The sequence below is a fragment of the Ruditapes philippinarum genome, unplaced genomic scaffold (assembly GCF_026571515.1).
Source record: "Ruditapes philippinarum isolate M1 unplaced genomic scaffold, ASM2657151v2 ctg6523_1_1_1_1, whole genome shotgun sequence".
Classification (NCBI taxonomy): Eukaryota; Metazoa; Mollusca; class Bivalvia; order Venerida; family Veneridae; genus Ruditapes; species Ruditapes philippinarum.
The window spans coordinates 7061-31041 of record NW_026861997.1 but is presented as its reverse complement, the minus strand read 5'-3'; the positions used below and the strand labels follow the sequence as shown (position 1 = coordinate 31041).

Here is a 23981-nt window from a genome sequence, read left to right as displayed (position 1 = left end):
CAGGTGTGCAGCTGCACATGCTGACCAACATTCCTGTTAAGTTTGCAAATTTTAACTAAGTCAAGGGCAATAACTCTACAAATACGGCAATAAATCAATCCACAAGCAAACCCTATGTGAACAACTACACATGCTGACTAACATTTCCATAAAGATTATGACTCTAGGTCAAATACTTTTTGGGCTACATGCCACACAAGTTGAAAATTACAAATTTTTACCAAGTCAATGGCAATAACTCTAAATACTGGATACACCCACAAGCAAACCCCCAAATGCAAAACTACACGCGCCGACCAACATCCCTGTTAAGTTTAATGACTATGTTAAATACTTTTTGAGCTACGTGTGATATAGAAAATTGATTTTTTTTACCAAGTCAAGGGCAATAACTCTGACAAAACTTAATTCATCACCACATGAAACCCAACAGCGCAACTTCACATGCCGATCAACATTCCTGTAATGTTTTAAATGACTCTAGCACAAGCATTTTAGAGTTACATGTGGCATAAGATGGGAACGCACAGACACACACACTGATGGAAAAGGACAAATCTAAATACCACATGACGACCAACATCCCTGTTAAGTTTAATGACTATGTTAAATACTTTTTGAGCTACGTGTGATATAGAAAATTGAATTTTTTTTACTAAGTCAAGAGCAATAACTCTGACAATACTGAATTTATCACCACATGAAACCAAACAGCTCAACTTCACATGCCGATCAACATTCTTGTAATAGCACAAGCATTTTTACAGCTACATGTGCCACAAGATTGGAACGCATAGACGCACACATGGATGGACAAGGGCAAATCTAAATACCCTTCTACTGTGGGGGCACTATACAGTAATTAATTCATCAGGTAATTAGTATATCAGAACAAAGCAGTTTAACACTGAAAATATAACTTTATTGCACTCAAAGTGACATACACTAACATATAACATGATTGTATTTGTGAAAAATGCTTTAATGCACGACATTAATACAACACTAAATGGTAGTGATGAAAAAGAAGATATTTTTTTGTGTTTCTTTGGTAGAGGACATATTGATGATATGACATGTATATACCAAAAATCTGAGCTCTAAGCCTTGTACCTTCAGACAAGAAGATTTTTTTACAATATACATATAAGGAAAACCTTTGACCCCCCACCCCAGGCGAGACAAATTTGACCCAAAGGCTTTTTTTATCAATCTTGGTAGAGGTCCACAACACAATGTTTCATGCAAAATATCTAAGCTTTAGTCTTTGTCAATTCAGAAGAGAAGATTTTAAAGTTTTTACTATACAATGTATATACATATAAGGAAAACCCATGAACCTCGGGCTGGCCAATTTTGACCCTAGGGCTGTAATTTGAACAATCTTGGAAGAAGTCCACAACACAATGTTTCATGCTAAATACCTAACTCTAGCCTTTGTCAATTCAAAGGAGAAGATTTTTTAAGGTTTTTTACTATAACCATAGAAGGAAAACCTATGACCTCCAGGGAGGGGCCAATTTTGACCCAAGGGCTATAACTTGAACAATATTGGTAAAGGTCTCCTTAACAATGCCTTATGCAAAATTTCTATGCTCTAGGCCTTGTGGATATTTAGAAGAATATCTATTGTTTGCCATGGCAACTAGATTTCTGCAGGGAATCAAATTCTTTGAAAAATATTGGAAGCCCTTCACCCTGGAAACAATCCTGCCAAGTTTTGTTGAATTTGGACTAGTGGTTTTTCACAGGAGATTTTTTAAGTTCACTTTATTATCTATATAACGCACATACACAGGTGAATGGCTATATGCCAACGCACCACAGATGCTGTGGCATAAAAATTATGTACACCAATGCTTATAAAAACAGTGAATATCATGTACATTTGTATAGGGCATTTATATATCATTTCATAAATTAGTCACACATAAATTATTCGTAAATTATAAATTGTAAACAAGTGTTATTACCATTAGCAGTTCATATCCTATAAAAATGTTTTTCTACTAAATGTTTCTCGACTATTTTGTTATAAAATAATTTGTGTTAAAGAGGTCTTTTATAATGAGTGAGCAATCATAGTCACATAATACAGTAATATCCTCTATCAAACATTTACAGTCTTGCTATCAAAGAGCTCATATGACCTCAATTTCTATAAAATCTATAACTTGCAATAATATGATTTTATGATGATTCTGGCTGGACCAAATATATTAAAAGTGGTATGTAAACATATATTGTAATAAAACCTTGTGTTCAGTCTTTACACTGTGCTTAAATACAACCTTCCACCAGGGAAAGTATACCACAGAATAATGTGGAATAGTATGAGTATTGTTTCTTTATTTTCTAGAATATGTTAATGTCTCCAGCCAACTTCATGACCATCTACCATCTGTGGTTCTAGAAACCCTCGAAACTGTGTTCCATCTGCTGTCCACCTTGCACCATAACCCTCAGCTGCTCTAGCCTCTATCACAAATATATCTTGCTAAAAAAAACAAAATATACATGTATAACACAAAAATATCTATTCCTATCATGTAACAGCTATATTCATAGAAATGAATCATGTACAGTAAGAAATACCAATATGTTTTACTGAAATGTATGATAGCATTAACTTGTACAATTATTAAGCTCATGTGGGTAGGAATGCAATGGACAGGGCAACAGTCGAGGTGATTAAGTGGTGTATGAATACAAGTCCATAACAAGACCTATCTTTGTACAGCACACTCCTATTTCTTTCATATTGTATAGCATAATTAAAGTTAAGGAGACATGAGGCATAATTTGGCAAAAGTACTTGGCAGATTTATAGTACATGCTCTCTATAGTGAACAAGAATTTCAAATTTGAAGTTAATATCTTTGACAGATTTTGAGAAAAACATAATATTCAAAGTCAAAAACACTAAAGCAACTTAAGGGTTATCTGCCTATAAGAAAATAAGAAAAGCATTCTGAAAGTAATTAAGAATTCAAAGTTTAAAGTAAAAATCTAAGGTATTTTTGAAGAAATGTACCTTAAATAAAACATCAAGATTTTCCATTTTAAAAAGGGGCAAAACTGAATATCAAGACTACCTGCTTTTCTAAAATACATTCCAATTTCATTGTTATTAATCATTTCAAGTTTGAAGTAAACACCTAAGATAGTTTTTGAAAAATGAACTCTCAGAAAAGGTTAACCTCAGGTCAAACACGAGAGCCTGATGGCTATAGATTGCTCACCTAAGATCCATTATTAGATATGGTCACAATTCTTCAATCATTGTCACAGAAAGAGGACCTTTGTTTTATGCTCATACATTTGTTTATATTGCCAGATACATCATGTATATTTAATTGAGGGCAAAGTATCATATATGAGAAAACTGTTCATGTAATATCTACATCACTTTCAATAGAATCAACTAAACAAGACAACTAAAGGAAGGTAACTAAGCCTCCCTTAACCACCCCTTAGACAGAGAGACAGACAATTCAAAATCTAAAAGCTTTCCTTCAGAGGCATGAAATAGAATCTCATTTTGTTTGTATTATATAAAATCAAAGCACTGAATGTACTGAAGGGGAGGCTATGAGAGAATGTTTCAGACTTATAGTTTCTTTTCTTTTTGCTTAAAATATGCTACCAAAATAAAAAGATATGCACATTGCGCTATTTATCCTTACTGTTGTGTTCAACCATTCATATATATGGTTGATGAGGTTGACTATTCATTTTGTTAATATTCCAGAACATTTAATTAAGGTCTACATTCGGACTGTTAATCATGCAAATTTTGAAAAACCTAAACTGTCAATAATAAATGACATACCAGCAAGTATGACGACTGTTCATTATCAGATAACAATAACATTTTACAACTGACGGTTCCTTATCAAAATATTCTAGGACTGTTCATCATAAATATTTTATGTCATTTTAATATTATTGAATGATAATAACAACTGCAAGTGATGCAACATTTTTATTGAAACATGAAAATTTATACACGTTTAGATGTACCATAATTGAGATCAATAAGATACTGTCTTGTGATGAGTATTAACATTCATGCTCTACGGACAGAAGGTTGTCTTCTTCAGAAGCAAATCTCGAATAAAATCACGTTTCAGAAAAATTAATCCCATTTCATTACTGACGGCGTCGGATAATATTAAAGCTAAATATTTCTTGAAAAAATACATCTCTGCAAAGCTTATTCAAAACTGAATCAACCTAAGTGAAAATTGATCAGGAAGTTATATCTTCTTTTTTTACCGCCAACACTCAACACTCAACCAACTTATGGTAGTTAATCGATAGATTCTACGTGTATTTTTAAACCTCACTAGCTTGAAATATATACTGCGGAAAATCTGTTGTTAACAGGGTGTGCGGTTATTACGTAGGGTTTTCCCTGTCGACCATTTCCCGCAAATAGATGAGAACATCGAAGCCGTCAGTGCTATGAATGGTGTTATAAATGGCGTGTTTTGGAAGTTTTTGTTGAAACTTCTCCAAATCCCTCCAGAGGCGTGCACGTCGCGGAGAAGGCACACGGAAGGTCATAGTCAAGTCATCATAAGTACCAGAGGTGATTGGTTGACCTGTCGTGACTTACTCTGGAGGTTTGGCGCTAATAGATGCCGTTTTTGTTGTCGTCAGTCAGAAAGTTGATGCCTTGACGGTATTGTCGTCTCCTTTACCACCAAAGAACGAAGAATGGGCTTCCAGGAAGAATCTGCTTGAAAAAGACGTCCCAGATGCTATAATCTCGGACATATGGTTATTCCGGCGCCGAGTATAAATAAACTTAAAACACACACACTTTTGTTGAAAACAAAACAACAACACATTTTCTGTAGTAATTTTTCAAGTGTTGTAAAATGAATAATAGGATAATTGGATCAAAAACCAACACAAATTAAGTATCAAAATGAATAAGAAATTCCTCTTATGCCGCCCATTATTTTTAGAACACAACCATAAAAGTATTTTTTTTTAATTTTTAAAATAAACATTTATCACTTCAGCGCGAGCAAATATCGGTTTCAAATTAAAGTTTCGTAAGATATGTTAATGACTTCCCGATGCTCGACTGTAAGTAATTTGTATATGTATGCGGTTTTTTTTTTTGGTTTTTTTTTTTTGTTTTTGTTTTTTAATTAAAGCTTCTTATTCTTTAATATTTTTATGTATCTCATAATCTGTATTGAAAATTTGAATTTTATTACAAATGGACTATCAAATTATGATGTATGCCCTAGAACTGAATAAACTTTCTAATTACACAATACGGGGTCATACTGATCTTTGCGTCTTTCTCTGAAATAATTATTTCCTTGTTAAAACATATTTGACCACATATTTCTGTCAATTAACTGTTCACTTTACTTCCGATTTTGTTGTACGGAAACACATGTTTCTATTTGTGTTTTCTAATCAATTCGAATCTATAATCAGTTTAATGGGATCACCACCGGGTAAACGACTACTAGGTACTTTGGTCATGTTTTTTACCACAAATATTTGAATGTTTCTATTGGGATTAAAATGAGCATAGTTAACTAAACAACTGTTTGTATAAATTCCTGACCTGTCTAATTCTAATTATGAGATTAGTGAATATGTAAGACTTTCACTACAAAATATTCCTAAACAAAAGAGCACATGTTTAAATTTATTCCTATACAAATAAAAGATCAGAGTAGGGATCTGTCAATTACCAAAGATACTTTTATGTTAAAAGTTTGATTAATGAATTATGTAAGATGAAAATATAAGTATTGCTTTTTTTATTTTGCTAATGTAAAATGTAATATTGTGCTGGAATATTGTCGGAGGTCCTTAGGGGTTTTGTAGTTAAATAGTTTTTTTCGGCGATAATGGTTAAAGAATATAATGTTTTTAAACTATATGTTCATCACCATCAGTGAATTTTTAGTTAAATGTATGCAAAATATTTACTAAACAGCTATATGATTTAGCGGTTTATGAGCGTTTTCCGCGTACAGCCTCCTGGGGTGTACAAATAAGTTAGTTTTCCTTAGTTATCACGCAAGCATGATCCATGTCTCTGATGTAAGCGACAGTTTACAATTATTTGTCTTTAAAAAATATTAAGGACTATTAATAGTTTATAACAACAAAAGAACATGCATGATATTGAGAATACGTAGTTGCAACGTTCTAGTTAATGACCCGTCATAAACAGTTGGTCGCTGCGTAGTAATTGGAAAATTGTTATCAAAAATAATTAAGAATATTTGCCACTGAATTAAAGCATTTACTTATAAATTTTCATTTATGCTTTTTGTTAAAAAAATATTGATAAAGTTATTATTTTGAAGGGTTTTCATACCAGAACTATTTATTACAGACGTACGTATGCCTAAACCTGATTACCGCGGCAGTATGACGTCACGGAGTAGTGATTTAAACAAAAATCAAGAATTTTTCAGAGAATTATTATCTTTACAAATTGCAGATATGAAATTAAAGAATGAAAATATTTTCATATTGTAAATGTCTGTGATGAGTGATGAGTCAGCTTAGAAAAGATCAAGGTACTATTTTTTGACCTGATTACCGCGGCAGTATGACGTCACGGAGTAGTGATTTAAACAAAAATCAAGAATTTTTCAGAGAATTATTATCTTTACAAATTGCAGATATGAAATTAAAGAATGAAAATATTTTCATATTGTAAATGTCTGTGATGAGTGATGAGTCAGCTTAGAAAAGATCAAGGTACTATTTTTTGACCTGATTACCGCGGCAGTAAGATTTGACGAACAGTTATTAACATTGGGTCGGCATAGCCTCCCCAATAATATACTATATGAACAAGTTGAACTTACAGGTAACCAGTGTATATTTATCCATGTTGCCTCATCTAAAATTTTGTTAACAATCTTCAAGGCATGTTCATTCTTTTGCTTCTCAGCTGAAATAAACAAACAAAAAATTTTGCTTTAGAGTCTGCATATATTCTTTTTCTTTCTTTTTTTGAAAACTGAAAAATGCAAAAATAAATAAGTCACACCTTGGCAAAATTAAAAAAAATATATAAATGGACATTAATTGTGTATATAAATAAGGTAATAGTATTACTTGCAAATGAGATGATGGGTGATTATTTACCTAATTATCTCTACACTGGTGTTTAAAATATTATGTAAGAAGACACCTATCAAACTTTAACATAAGAAAACAATGACTCTGTCCAATATTTAATACTATACTGGACTTGTTTTCAGATTTTTTATGTCCATCAGAAGCACAGACAAATTTAATACACTCATACATTTCCATTAATGAAAACAATATATGTTAAACTTTTTAACCTAATATTAAATACCGGTATAATTCCTGAATTATGGACTATTGGTATAATCAACCCAATATATAAAAACAAAGGGGACAAATCTGACCCTGGAAATTATAGGCCTATAACTTTGTTAAGTTGTTTAGGTAAAGTTTTTACATGTATTTTAAATAAAAGAATAACTGATTATGTTGAATCTAATGAAATAATTAACAATGTACAGGCAGGTTTTAGGAAAGGATTTTCTACTTCAGATCATTTATTTGTTTTGCAACATATTATTCATTATCTTAATAACAATGGAAAAAAGCTTTTTTGCTCCTTTATTGATCTTAAACAAGCATTTGACACAGTTTGGAGAAATGGTTTATGGGAAAAACTGATAAACTCAAATATTAATGGAAAATGTTTTCAGGTCATTAAAAATTTGTACAGTAACATTAAGTCATGTGTTAAGGTAAATTCTTGTTTTTCTAATTTTTTTCCTTGTAATATAGGTGTACGTCAAGGAGAAAATTTATCGCCATTGCTATTTTCATTATTTTTAAACGATCTAGAATCGTATTTTTTAAATGATAGTAACGTACATGGAGTAACATTGGTAAATGGAAGTAATACAAATGAGCTTTTCTGTCTTTTAAAATTATTTATATTACTCTATGCTGACGATACGGTAATAATATCAGAAACAGCAGATGATTTACAAAAAGCATTAAATATATATGAACAGTACTGTGATAATTGGAAACTTAACGTTAAAACGTCAAAGACAAAAATCGTAGTTTTTTCTAAAGGTAGACAACAAATGTATAATTTTACTTTTAAAAACGAACCTATCGAGGTAGTAAATGAATACAAATATCTTGGAATTTATTTTAGTAAAACAGGTTCTTTTCTAAAATGTAAAAAACATATTGCAAGCCAAGCTACAAGAGCCATGTATAGTTTAGTAAAAAATTCTAATCGTCTCAATCTTCCAATAGATTTACAAATTGAATTATTTAATAAAACAATTAAGCCGATTTTACTGTACGGTGTAGAAATTTGGGGATATGGTAATCTCGACATTATTGAGCGAGTTCAACTAAGGTTTTTAAAAATTATTCTTAAATTAAAAAAGTCAACAGCAAATTATTTTGTTTATGGAGAAACCGGTTGTATGCCTCTAGCTAATGACATCGAAGAAAGGATAATATCATTCTGGTCAAAATTATGTAATAAAAACGGTGTTAACGTTAATAATAAATTGTCAATTCTTGTCTATAATAACTTACTACACTCAACAGCTGGTTTAAGTGAAAATTTGCTTAAAAAGAAATTTCCATGTTTTTTTAATGTCAAAACTATTTTAATCAAATGTGGTCTATCACAAGTGTGGTTCGACAACACATTTACAAACTCTGAGTGGCTCAAACTTTCTGTTAAACAAAAGTTAAAAGATCTTTTTTTAAATGAGTGGTATTCTAAAATTGAAAATTCGGGTAACAGTTTGTTTTATAGAATAATTAAGACAACTTTTGGATTTGAATCGTACTTGGCAAATTTAGATAGTTCATTACTGTACTTTTTTATTAAATTTCGAACAAGAAATCATCGATTTCCTATAGAAACGGGAAATTGGTCCAGTACTCCGATTAACCAAAGATTTTGTTCTAATTGTCAAAATAAAATTGGCGACGAATTTCATTATTTACTTGAATGTTGTCAATTCAACGAAGAAAGAAAACAATTTTTGAAAAAAGTATATTATCAACGACCAAACATTTTTAAACTAGAAAATCTTATGTGTACTAAAAACAAATCTGAATTTCTCAAATTGTGTAAATTTGTTAAATGTATTATTCAAAAAAATAAGAACTTAACTATTCACTGAAAATACTTGTGTTATTAGTTCTAATTTTGTAATTATTGATTTGCATATTTTGTTTGTCACCTTTTATGAGCCTCGTATGATTATATCATTTATTGTAAATTCCTCATATTTGCATGTATACATGTATTGAGAGAAATAAAGATTATGTTATGTTATGTTATGTTACAGACATATAAAAAGACAGTCGGGTGAAAAACAATATCTTCTGTATATACCAGTTTACAACAAAATCAATATTTGTAGCACAACTTCCAATCTACCAGTCCAACTAGTAAACAACATTAAGTCAACTACCAGCATAATAGAAAACAACATTTTGCCCACTACCAGTCCAATAGCAGGCAAAATCATGTCCAGTAACAGCACAGTATATGATAATATTATTCCCACTATCTGTCCAATTGAAGACAATAAATATCATATTCAAAAACAGCCCAATAGATGATAAAATTATACCCAATACAATATTAATAAAATTCAACATTAATATTTTCACTACCAGACCAATATATGACACCATTTTTCTCACTACCTATATAATAAAGACAGCATAATGTCCACTACACTGGACTGTCAAGAGGAGGAAGATTAAACTGACCAATGTTATTGACAGCTAATATTTGATTATACATTACTCATGTCATATTAATTAAACCCCGAGGATAAATTTAAAGGTAAATTACAGTTAACTGATTATTAAAACTAAAGATACCCTTCAGGATATCATACTCAAAATATTAGCAAGTAAGTATTCAAAATTCATAACCTTTGTATATTCATGTACACAAATAAGTCTTCAAATGTAAAACATTTTGTGGATAGTGCTTTTTTCTGTATTTTTTTAACTTTAAATTTATCGTAAATTGTAAGAATTGCTCAATTGAATTCAGACATAAGTTTTCAATATTATATACACTGTGCAATTAAGCACTTCTACACTGTATCATTAATGGCATATACTCTTCTACTATTGTAAAACCTAAAACTATTAAAAGCAGTATAAAACATATATGTACCAGGCATAATCTGTATTCAAATTTTAAAATGCTTAACAATCTAAAATCCCTTTGAGTTGTCTTAAACTAGTTGTTCCCTATCCTAGGCTAACTAAATATGTTAAGCATTAGAAAAGAAACACTCTATCCCAGCCTCCCTCCGCTTTCACCAACCAGGCTTCAAAATAAAATCAAAGATCTCTCAAATCACAGTTGAATTAATTATAGATAAAATAGTTTATATGAGAATTTACATATCATATTTTATTTTTATGAGATCTGTTACAATGTTACATCATTGTACACAACAACTATATAATATATTTCATTTTTTTTTTTTATATCAGGCCAAAGGTCAATAAGAACAGATGAAGAATTCAACATAGGGTTAGCAAATTCTCTACAATGCTGGACATATCAACAAGGAAACAACATAAGTCAGTGATAATTCCTTCACTGTTAATATTTACACTAAGTATACTAGCTGTAAGTCTGGAAGTTATAGTGTTCACAACAATGTACATAGATAGTCCTATCTCATACAAACCATCTACACAATATGCTATCAACAAACTGGCTATAGACACTCTACAGGTCAACAGGTACTTTACTAACTATACAGTTCAGAATGAACATTATCTTAAAACACATAATGATGTAGAGAAAGAAAGAAGTCATAAGAATCAAGACTCACCAGAAACTAAAGGAGCACAAGACAATGCTACTGGGATAAAATGACAATTTCCTTATGGAATTATAACAACTGTTGGAAATATAAGCTGCATGTGTTGAACTACAAGAGAAATCCAAAAGAAATGAGAATGGACTTTTAAGAGACAAACATTTTCCAGTGATTGATTTTAGGGTGTAATATATAACCTAAAGGTGACCTTTCCTACGACTTTAACTGGTAGAAAAATGCAAAGTGTGTGATATTAATATGTATGCATTAGAGGGCAACTGTGTCCATTCCGGTAGCTCATGAAGTTTTAATATCTAGGTAGAAGAGTTATATACTAACTTCCAGTACAGTTTCCCCACCAAGAATCAGAATGATCTCTATGGAAATGTTTAGCAAGAGCTCGGGCACCAACACATAACTCTGCTTTAGGTCTGAAATAATCAAATTTATGTTTATTATCACATGAATGTCAATCTAATACATGTATTTATCACAAATGATACAGAAGAAAATATCAGGGGAGGTAAATCAAAAATGTTTACTTAGTTGATAAGTCATTACTTTCCTTTTATCAAAGTGTAAGGAAGTGTTGCATGATGAGCGTTTAATATATAATGATTTTCTAGCACTACTGTTTTAAGTATTTTTTAAAGATTTTTTTCTATCTGATTACCATTTTTGAGAATCAGAATCCTTATGAAAAAATTTCAAAAGTGTCAGCAAAAGATTTTCTCTCATAAAACCCTGCCTTTCTTATGCATTTCCTAATACATTGAATTTCTTTGAAGATCACAACTAAAGAAATATCAAATATTTTCTGCAAGTACTTACGAATGAAGCTCTGAGAAACTTGCAATAAGTTTACTCCTTGCTGGTGGTATTAAATCTTTTGTTCCTACCGTTTTTCTGATACCCAACAAATCTAGGATACCTCTCTTTCCAAGGAGCTGTAAAACAGTGTAATAATATATTATTATCCTATATAGAACAAGGACCTGTAAACCTTTATCATTCTATTACTAATTTGTCTGTTGTTGATATTGTTTGTTATATCTAATTAAATTACTAAATCATGTTTCTTGTGCTGTATTTCTTCTGTATAATGTACATGTCAACCTTAATACCAAAAATGAATTTAAAATAGCTATCTAATGTTACTGAATGAGCACTGAAACATATTCTAAGATTTAAACTGTTAATTAAAGGACAAATACTGGAATCTAATTAAATGTATAGTATATACCATCTAGAATGTGTAGATACTAACATAATAACACATTTAAACAATATCATTAAGTAGCAATTTACATTCTTAAAAGCATAATTATATGGAGACAAAAATAAATTCCTGTAGTCTGTCCAGAGGATACAAGAAGGTTACCATCAGATAAGTAGTAAATACACAGTAATGTTGTCCATCTTTAGACTTATATGTTGTGTATCTTGTACAGAAAAAGTGAAACAAAAAACAGCATGGGACATATTTTCTAAATCTCTGATAACATATAAAGAATCAGACCACAATTACTGATATCTTAATTGTTAATCTTAACCCTTACTCTGCCTGAACTAAATATGATTGAAATTATAATTGGTGGCAAAACACTAACAAGTGATTTTAATACCTTAAACAACTTTCTGATACACTAGTGGATTTTCAAAATAGTTATTATCACTGTACTTATAATTCAACAACAAATGCACTTTTGTTTGTAACAGAGTAAGTCCCAGCAGTACCAATATACTTAATATGAGACACCAACATGAGTATTAAATATAATGTCACTTACAACAAGCACTTCCCTCACTCGAAACACTATTTCTTCATCCACCCACAAAGAGTAAAAGGTCTTCTTTCCCCTGAAAACATTGGGGAAAATTAAAAAAAAAAGTCACGGGCTGCTCGGGAAAAATGAACCCAAATTTGCTTTTTTAAAAAAATGTCTCTTTTTCGGGGTTTTCAAATTTAAAAAATTTAAACAAAAATGTTTTTGAAAGTCATTTGGGCTTTTTAAAAACCCTTTTTTTAACTTTTTTGGCTTGGATTTTATAATTACATTGTATAGAGAAAATGCTTTAATTTTAAAGGTTGCATGTTCAATTACCAACCATAAAAGGTTAGGGGTTAAATCATCAATTTGATAAAAATGTGTTTACGACATCTCTTGAAAGTGGTTCTAGGAAATTTGCTCCCTCATTATGCCAAGGAGGACAATTAACAATCCTCACAACCATAGTCATTTCTAGTACAATATGATACAAAACAAGGTCAATGTGACCTTGACCTTTGATCCCCTGCTCCCAAAATCTAGAGGTCATCTACTGGCCTGTAAGTTTGAGCGCCAGAGGCCCATGGGTTGTTGAGTTATTGATCGGAAACCGTTTTTACATAGAGTGAATGTGACCTTTGACCCTAAATGAATAGGGATCATCTACTTGCTAAGACCAATGCCATTTGAGGGCAAAGGGGCTTTGGATTGCCGGCTTATGGGTTATTCATCTACTGGTCATGAATAATCTCAATACCAAGTTCAAAGTTCCTAGGCCCAGGCTTTCTTAAGTTAATGAAAGAAAACAATTTGGTCCATGTATTGACTACCTGATGTACAGACAAACCAACAGACATGTGCAAAGCAATATGCCCCTACTTCTTCCAATGGGGGCATTATTATATTTAGTGCAATCATTTCAATTCAAGAAGACATATAAATTTATAAAATGTTCACATACCTTGACTCCACATATTTCTGCTCATCAAGAAGATCATATTTTGGCAGATCTAATATTGGACAGTGCCTACAAAAAATAATTATGATACCTATAAATCATATAAATATTAGTTAGTTAATTATACTGAAAATAGCAATTATATATTAAGATATAATAATCAAAAGCTGTTTATGTTTATGATGCTTTAATTCTAAACAGTTGCCACATTTTATTTTGTTAAAAATTGACTTAAATTATAAACAAATAAATTGTTAATATCTGTGTCAATTGAGACATAATAACCATTAGGTCACAGTTATCTCGTGAAAACTGCAAATTTTACTTATATGCTTATTTAATAACTGTAAACAAATATGTTTATGTTTTTAGACCTGTTTTGTGTGGGAGAGTAGCTTAAATACCGGTATTCACTAATTCTTTGTTCAACATGTACAAATTTGTAAAATTGTACAGAATTTTTGTAAAAATATATCCTATGCCACCATAGTTAACTTAGTAAACTTTGCAAGATAAATTAACAGTGAAATACTATATGGCCAAAAGGAAATAACATGGTGCAAAAATCAAAGAGCACATTTTAAATTTCTAATGAAAATTGGCAAAGTTGAAAGAGAAGTTAACCCACTCTGTTTCCATCCAACTCTGTAACATGACTGCAATCTGCTTATACAGTGGATGACTAGGATATCCCACAATGCCTCTGCGAAAATCACCCTCTGCGCCATTACTTTTATCTAAAATCTTCTCAATATCCTCTGATGTCAGGAACTTATCATCTCTGTCTCTCTCCTCTATAAACACCTGTAACAAATGGCAGGGAATAAATCTATAATTGATTATTTATAATCTTATAGAAGGAATTAACAAGGTGAAGATTTTTTTCAAAATTCATGATACAAACCTGCCACTAAAAACTCTGTACTTCTTAATTAAACATTCAAAATAAACATTCAAAATAAGAAACATCTGCCCCCCCCCCCCCCCCCAACCCACTGAGGTAAGAAAATAAATTTCACCATGATGATGTCTCAACAAAGGCTACTGTTTTAAGTAAGCAATTTCAGTCAATTTTTCCTATCCCTACATCCTTGTGTAAAATGAACTTTAAGCATGGTCAACTTGTCCCTTCTATGCCGAAAATTTGAATAGGAGCAAATGGGATTGAGAAACTTCTCAATAAACCTAAACACTCATAATGCCTGTGGTCTGGATAACATAAAACCAGTAATTCTTAACACACTTCCCAAAAACCTAAAAACTATCTCCAATCCCAGAGTTTATTTCCCAAAAGTCCACTGATGAAGGGTTACTGCCATCACAATCGAAATCAGGGGCCCAGTCAGCTTTTTCAACTTGTAGGCCCATTAAAGGGGGACTTGGGGCTTAGCCCCCTCTGAAGCCAAAAACAAGTTCAGATTCAAAAGAGCAAAATGCGCATTCCAAAGAATTTTCAAGGAAATTATCAAAACAATAATTTTAAACGATGAATTTGATTAGATGCAAACTTTACTGGGGTTGGTTATCATGCATAAACCAAAAACACACTTGATTTGACCATACGACTTGAACCCACTACCAACCCCACCCCCGCCTGTTTTTATTGTATTTTTGGGACTTTTGAAAATGTCAATATTTTTATAAACTTGTAGGCCTGGGCTACACCACTGGAAATCTGCCTTTTTAGCCTCAATCATCAAGAAAGGTGATAGGTTAATCTCTGCCAATAATAGGCCAATTTCCTTAACATGTGTTTTGTGTAAGGTTATGGAACACATAGTTTCCTCTTCCATTATCAAACATTTTAACAACCATATTAAGGATGTTTACCATCTTTACCACCTCCAACATGGTTTCAGAGAAAATATGTCATGTTACACAACTTATGTTGATATATAACATGGTCATGACTATGAGAAAAAGCAATTAAGGTACATCTGATTCTTTTGCATTTCAGTCAGGCTTTGACAAGGTCAGTCACAAGAAACTACTGCTGAAAATACATAACTATGGAATCAAAGCTTAAGCTTTAAGATAGTTAAAAAGATTTTTTAGGCAATAGTCTGCAGTCAGTTAATGCTTAATCATTATTAAATGGCAGCAGCTCAAAACTGGGTTACACCACTCACCGGGTTGATTCCGGTAATTCACCGCCGATTACGGTTGATTCCGGTAATCTGGCCGATTTCGGTAAGTTGTGTAACCGCTCAAAACTGATCCCAGCATCCTTAGGCATCACCCAAGGCTCAATTCTAGGACCCCTCTTGTTTCTCAATTATAGAAATGACCTCCCACTAAACATAAATTCCCAGTCCACTTGTTTGTAGACAATACTGCAATATACATTGCTCTGACATCTGCAAACCAATCAGTCACCCTCCAAAATGATCTAAATCTGTTAGAAAAGTGCTATTTGAAGTGGGATATGGAATTAAACCCCTCCAAGGCCACCCCCTCCAAGTGTCAAGTAATCCATGTCACAAAAAGCAAACATCCTATTCCAACATAATACTACATGTACCTTCATGAAGTCCAATTAGAATCGGTTACCTCAGCTAAATGCACAGATGTGGATATATCAGAAAACCTTACTTGAGTTGGCCACATAAACAGGACATCCAACAAGAGCTGTCGGTAGGACAGCAACGCTCGACTATTCTAAGTGCTTGATTGTAAAAAAAATGCTTGATACAGTTACCTCCTCCTGTTTACAGGTTGGGGCAATGATGGTGAACAAGTGTGCAAAGTTTCAAAAGCATATGTCAATGGACTTTGTAAATATTTGAACTATTACAAAAACTTTAACGTAAATTCTAAGTCGAAAAAGGGGCATAATTCTGTCAAAATGCTTTGATAGAGTTACCTCCTCCTGTCTACAGGTTGGGGTCATGATGGTGAACAAGTGTGCAAAGTTTCAAAGCCATATGTCAATGGACTTTGAAAATATTTGAACTATTACAAAAACTTTAACGTAAATTCTAAGTCGAACAAGAGCTGTCGGTAGGACAGCATGCTCGACTATTCTTAGTGCTTGATAGTAAAAAAAATGCCTGATACAGTTACCTCCTCCTGTTTACAGGTTGGGGTCATGATGGTGAACAAGTGTGCAAAGTTTCAAAGCCATATGTCAATGGACTTTGAAAATATTTGAACTATTACAAAAACTTTAACGTAAATTCTAAGTCGAAAAAGGGGCATAATTCTGTCAAAATGCTTGATAGAGTTACCTCCTCCTGTTTACAGGTTGGGGTCATGATGTTGAACAAGCGTGCAAAGTTTCAAAGCCATATGTCAATGGACTTTGAAAATATTTGAACTATTACAAAAACTTTAACGTAAATTCTAAGTCGAAAAAAGGGGCATAATTCTGTCAAAATGCTTAATAGAGTTACCTCCTGCTGTCTACAGGTTGGGGTCATGATGTTGAACAAGTGTGCAAAGTTTCAAAGCCATATGTCTAATGGACTTTGAAAATATTTGAACTATTACAAAAACTTTAACGTAAATTCTAAGTCGAAAAAGGGGCATAATTCTGTCAAAATGCTTGATAGAGTTACCTCCTCCTGTCTACAGGTTGGGGTCATGATGTTGAACAAGTGTGCAAAGTTTCAAAGCCATATGTCTATGGACTTTGAAAATATTTGAACTATTACAAAAACTTTAACGTAAATTCTAAGTCGAAAAAGGGGCATAAATTCTGTCAAAATGCTTGATAGAGTTACCTCCTCCTGTCTACAGGTTGGGGTCATGATGGTGAACAAGTGTGCAAAGTTTCAAAGCCATATGTCAATGGACTTTGAAAATATTTGAACTATTACAAAAACTTTAACGTAAATTCTAAGTCGAAAAAGGGGCATAATTCTGTCAAAATACTTGATAGAGTTACCTCCTCCTGTCTACAGGTTGGGGTCATGATGGTGAACAAGTGTGCAAAGTTTCAAAGCCATATGTCAATGGACTTTGAAAATATTTGAACTATTACAAAAACTTTAACGTAAATTCTAAGTCGAAAAAAGGGGCATAATTCTGTCAAAATGCTTGATAGAGTTACCTCCTCCTGTCTACAGGTTGGGGTCATGATGGTGAACAAGTGTGCAAAGTTTCAAAGCCATATGTCAATGGACTTTGAAAATATTTGAATTATTACAAAAACTTTAACATAAATTCTAAGTCGAAAAAGGGGCATAATTCTGTCAAAATGCTTGATAGAGTTACCTCCTCCTGTCTACAGGTTGGGGTCATGATGGTGAACAAGTGTGCAAAGTTTCAAAGCCATATGTCAATGGACTTTGAAAATATTTGAACTATTACAAAAACTTTAACATAAGTGGTTACGCCGACGCCGACGCCGACGCTCGGGTGACTGCAATAGCTCTACTTATTCTTATCGAATAGTCGAGCTAAAAAGGGGCATAATTCTGTCAAAATGCTTGATAGAGTTACCTCCTCCTGTCTACAGGTTGGGGTCATGATGGTGAACAAGTGTGCAAAGTTTCAAAGCCATATGTCAATGGACTTTGAAAATATTTGAACTATTACAAAAACTTTAACATAAGTGGTTACGCCGACGCCGACGCTCGGGTGACTGCAATAGCTCTACTTATTCTTATCGAATAGTCGAGCTAAAAAGGCAAACCAAACCTTAAGATTCCTTCACAGAAACATAAAGGTTAAATCCCATTATCCATTAAGTTTGTTGCCTACCCAGCTTAAATATCATGTTCCAAAGTATTGTCTTCTCACACCAAAATACAACTGGATCAAATGTCCAAAGAAGAGCCGCCTAATGGATCAAGGGTAGTCAGACTATTCTCTCCCTTACCAGTTCCTCTCCCGACGTTTCCTCCCTGACGGTTTTCTCCCTATTTTGGGAGAGAACCGTCTGCATATTTGCAAATAAGCAGTTCCTCCCCATACTTATTTTGTATTAATACATTATTATTGAAGTATTTAGATGTTTAATAAATGGATAAGTTTATTATTAATTTAGATAAATTATAATATTAATTGATGTAAATTCGAGAAAAAAATATTTTATTGAAGTATTTAGATGTTTAATACATGCATGGGTATGTTTATGATAAATTGATATAAATTAGATAAAAAAAATATTTTTAGCATATAATTATGTATATTAATCTGATTTTTTTATTAGATCTAACAATTACTTTTTAATGTGTTTAATTTACTTGATTAGGATAATCATTCGATATTTATTATTGGGTGAGTTTTTTTTTTTTTTTTTTTTTATTAAAATAAGAAAAAAATCATAAGAAAAAAAAAGATTTATAAATTTTAATTGCTAAATTTCATACTTCTGTATAATGAAGAAAGGAGTTCAATACACATGTGCAATAAGTTTGCTGTCAGAGATAATTAAGGTGTTTATTAATTCATTATTCAAGAATCAAGGTGTAATCTAATGATTAAAATAACTGTTAAAAGGTGTTGATAAACAAATATTTTTATTAGTTATTTGGTAATATATATTGTTTCATGTTAATGACTACATGTTCTTTAATCAATTTTGTATAAAAGTAAATGTGAAATTTGATTGCACACCAGTTGTTGCTTATTTATTTTCTATAACATACTTGTTACCACCTTGAATATCACTAGACCTTCACATAATTACAGGTGTATGTATATCAATCACTGTCCAATAATATTAACCTCTCACAATGAAGGTGTTAATAGGATTAAAATATCTGAAAAAGGTGTTAAATTCACAAACACATTTCAGAATCAAATAAACATAAAATGCACTTTACTTAATATCTGATAAATTCTTTTAATAATCTTATCACGGTCGGTAGATAACCCAATCACGTGACTCAACCCGAGACAGCTTTTTTTGTAAAATTGGTCCGTCTCCAAACCATTCTATTTGAAAAACCCTGGATTAAGTCAAAACTAAAATGATAACTAACAAATAAAAATTGGGAGAGAACCGTCTGCATATTTCAAATTTGGGAGAGAACCGTCAGGGGAGGAAACGGTTTGGGAGAGAACCATCAGGGAGAGGACTTGGTAAGGGAGCTAGAGAATAGTCTGTCATTCTGGATCAAGCTAGATTATGGTCAGACCTGTACAGTAGCGTCATGGACATGCTTCACTCCCTTAATCTTCAAAAAAGTGGAACTCAAAACATATAGGCCTAGATGCTAGATTATCCCTTTTTTACAAGATTCATTATGGCCTGGGCAGTACTTTAGGCAGATTTATATTTTAATCAAACGTTTTTAATATCCATTATAACAGCCAATCTTTTGAAATATATAGTCATTTTGACCAGGTACGTATATTAATATACGTACCTGTTTTGACGCAACTTGACATTGACAAAATGAGCATAATGTCTCTTTAATCTGTGACAAATGATATAAAGTAGCCTAATAAACAGATAAACTCAACTTTTACTCACCTTTTCTACATATTTCTCCAAGACTAAATCTTTCCCCATTACAAAACGGATAATTAACAGCTCTCAGTTTTTTACTAGAACGATGTCTTACATTTGATGTTTCAATACCATATCATGTCTCCATAAATGAATCAGAATACAACTGATGTAATGTTAAGAAACTTTTTTCATGCTTGACTATTTATTTTGGGTTTGTTTATACTTGAGCTTGCTTGATTCTGTATAAATTAATATTTAGTTAATCGAACAATTTGATCTTCTCAGACGACGAACACCACTAAATATCTTAATAATTTATAAATAAAATGTCACACAATCTGTTTTTACAGTGCATAAGAATCTCGGTGTGGCTAAAGAATTCTTCCTAACTACCTTATCAACCATATTAAAAGTGATAAAAATTGTTTCTTTATAAAACAAGCTATGTAAAGTCAGAGACATTAAAATGTTATAAAGTAAAAATTTGTCTCTGGTAAAAATAAACGAACTGGCTATATGTTGTGATTGAAAGTTCAATTATATCAATACTAGTATACAACTGATTGACAGAACAGTTGTGAATACCAAGCTATGAGTTACAATAAACTCAGGCTTCTCAAGTATTCTCTATACTGTTACCAAGATCACAATAAAATATTTATACCTGAAACTTTTAAATGTAATATAAATAATCTTCAAATACTATTTAAATTTCGTATAAATTTGCATGCACTGACATTCACAAGGTTTTATAATAGATAAGTAGATTTAAAAATAATCACCTATTTTTATACTTTTTTTTATTTGCAATAATCAGCATCAATGATAATGGACAGGTACATGTAATGGCAATGATGAATACATTTGTGGACAAGGCCTGTCTGCTGGCTGCACACTCTCAGAGTTGCATAGTATAATAAAACATAGAAATTGGGCAGTACTCTCCAAATGTGCTTATCCATCAGACTTAACTGCCCTTGAAAGTCAACAAATATTTCAAGTTAGAAGTGAATACCTTGCTCAACAAGAACTGGTTAAATCTAGTGATGCTCCCAGAGTAGGTTTTGGACACAGAAAAGTATGAAAAAATGAACAAAGGGCAAAAACTCCAAAATTAGGCAAAACAGAGTTATGGTTCTTTGCACTGCACTTTCTATTCAATGAGATCTATCTACCTATAAAGTTTTGTGTTGATATCTCTTATAGTTTCAGAGTTATGTCCCGGGTAAAGTTCAAAGTGTAAAAATGAACAAAGGGCAATAACTCAAAAATTAGGCAAGGCTGTGTTTTGGGTCTTTAGCACTGCACTTTTATCCAATGAGATCTATCTACCTACAAAGTTCCATGTTGATATCTCGTATAGTTTTAGAGTTATGTCCCTAACAAAGTTCAAGTATAAAAATGAACAAAGGGCAATAACTCCAAAATAAGGTAATACAGAGTTATGGTTCTTTAGCACTGCACTTCTACACAATGAGATCTATATACCTACAAAGTTTCATGTTGATATCTCTTATAGTTTTAGAGTAATGTCCCGGACAAAGTTCAAGTATAAAAATGAACAAAGGGCAAAAACTCCAAAATAAGGCAAGGCAGAGTTATGGTTCTTTAACAATGCACTTTAACACAATGAGATCTATCTACCTACAAAGTTTCATGTTGATATCTCTTATAGATTTAGAGAAATGTCCCGGACAAAGTTCAAAGTGTAAAAATGAACAAAGGGCAATAACTCCAAAATTAGGCAAGACAGAGTTATGGTTTTTTTAGCACTGCATTTCTACTCAATGAGATCTACCTACCTACACAGTTTCATGTTGATATCTCTTATAGTTTTAGAGTTATGTCCTGGACAAAGTTCAATGTGTAAAAATAAACAAAGGGCAATAATTCAAAAATAAGGCAAGATAGAGTTACAGTTTTCGAGCACTGCACATCTAGTCAATGAGATCTATCTACCTACAAAGTTTCATGTTGATATCTCTCATAGTTTTAGAGATATGTCCCTATCAAATTTCAAGTATAAAAATGAACAAAGGGCAATAACTCCAAAATAAGGCAAGACAGAGTTATGGTTCTTTAGCACTGCACTTCTACACAATGAGATCTATCTACCTACAAAGTTTCATGTTGATATCGCTCATAGTTTTAGAGTAATGTCCGGGACAAAGTTCAAGTATAAAAATGGACAAAAGGCAAAAACTCCAAAATTAGGCAAGGCAGAGTTATGGTTCTTTATCAATGCACTTCAACACAATGAGATCTATCTACCTACAAAGTTTCATGTTGATACATCTTATAGATTTAGATTTATGTCCTGGACAAAGTTCAATGTTTAAAAATTAACAAAGGGCAATAATTGAAAAATAAGGCAAGATAGAGTTACAGTTTTCGAGCACTGCACATCTACTCAATGAGATCTATCTACCTACAAAGTTTTATGTTGATATTTCTCATAGTTTTAGAGTTATGTCCCTAACAAATTTCAAGTATAAAAATGGACAAAGGGCAAAAACTCCAAAATTAGGCAAGGCAGAATTATGGTTCTTTATCAATGCACTTCAACAAAATGAGATCTATCTACCTACAAAGTTTCATGTTGATACATCTTATAGATTTAGAGAAATGTCCGGGACAAAGTTCAAAGTGTAAAAATGAACAAAGGGCAATAACTCCAAAATTAGGCAAGACAGAGTTATGGTTCTTTAGCACTGCACTTCTACTCAATGAGATCTACCTACCTACAAAGTTTCATGTTGATTATTATATCTCTTATAGTTTTAGAGTTATGTCCCGGACAAAGTTCAAAGTGTAAAAATAAACAAAGGGCAATAATTCAAAAATAAGGCAAGGCAGGGTTACAGTTTTTGAGCACTGCACATCTAGTCAATGAGATCTATCTACCTTCAAAGTTTCATGTTGATATCTCTCATAGTTTTAGAGTTATTTACCGGACAAAGTTCAAAGTGTAAAAATAAACAAAGGGCAATATGAATAATTCAAAATTTAGGCAAGGCAGAGTTACGGTTCTTGTGCACTGCACATCTTCTCAATGAGATCTATCTACCTACAAAGTTTCATGGAGATACCTCTTGTTGTTTCAAAGTTATGTCCCGGACAAGAATAGCGGATGGATGGACGGATGGACAAAGCGGCGACTATATGCTCACGTATTGTACTGCTTTATGTTCGACCCCCTGTTAAACAAAAGAGTTATCCAAGAAATTCAGTCAAGAGTGCTTAACTTGGAAAACAAGAACGTGTTTGTTAAACACAAATGATATTGATTCTTAGATTCTTGTCAGTAGCAATATTTCAAAAAATGTTTACCCATTTACTCAGTTACGGACAGAAAAATTGCCAAAAAATTGTAAACACAAGTTATATAGCTTGACAAAGTCATGGCATTTTGTAATTGTGTAAAATATAAGTTGCCAAGTCATTGCTCTGACTTGTGAAGTTGAAAAATATTCAACTTCATGCAAGTTATCTTCCTACCAAATATGAAATACATCTGTCATTAAATAAAGGCTGTATGGGCAAAAGTGTAAAAATCTATTTTGAGCACTGGTGACCTTAACCAAACTGACCCCTGACTCTATCCTAAAGAAGAATACCATGTAAGTCATCTTCCTACCAAATATGAAACACATCTGTCAATAAATAAAGGCTGTATGGGCAAAAGTGTAAAAATCTATTTTTAGCACTGGTGACCTTAACCAAACTGACCCCTAACTCTATCCAAAAGAAGAATACCATATAAGTTATCTTCCTACCAAATATGAAATACATCTTTCAATAAATAAAGGCTGTATGGGCAAAAGTGTAAAAATCTATTTTAGCACTGATGACCTTGAGCCAACTGACCCCTTACTCCATCCAAAGGAAGAATACCATGCAAGTTATCTTCCTACCAAATATGAAATACATCTGTCAATTAATAAAAGCTGTATGGGCAAAAGTGTAAAAATCTA

General features: G+C 32.3%; 1 pseudogene; it reads right to left on the bottom strand.

Moving 5' to 3' along the window:
- Positions 1-900: 900 nt before the first annotated feature.
- On the bottom strand, positions 901-20257 carry LOC132717574 (uncharacterized; annotated as a pseudogene).
- Positions 20258-23981: the final 3724 nt, after the last annotated feature.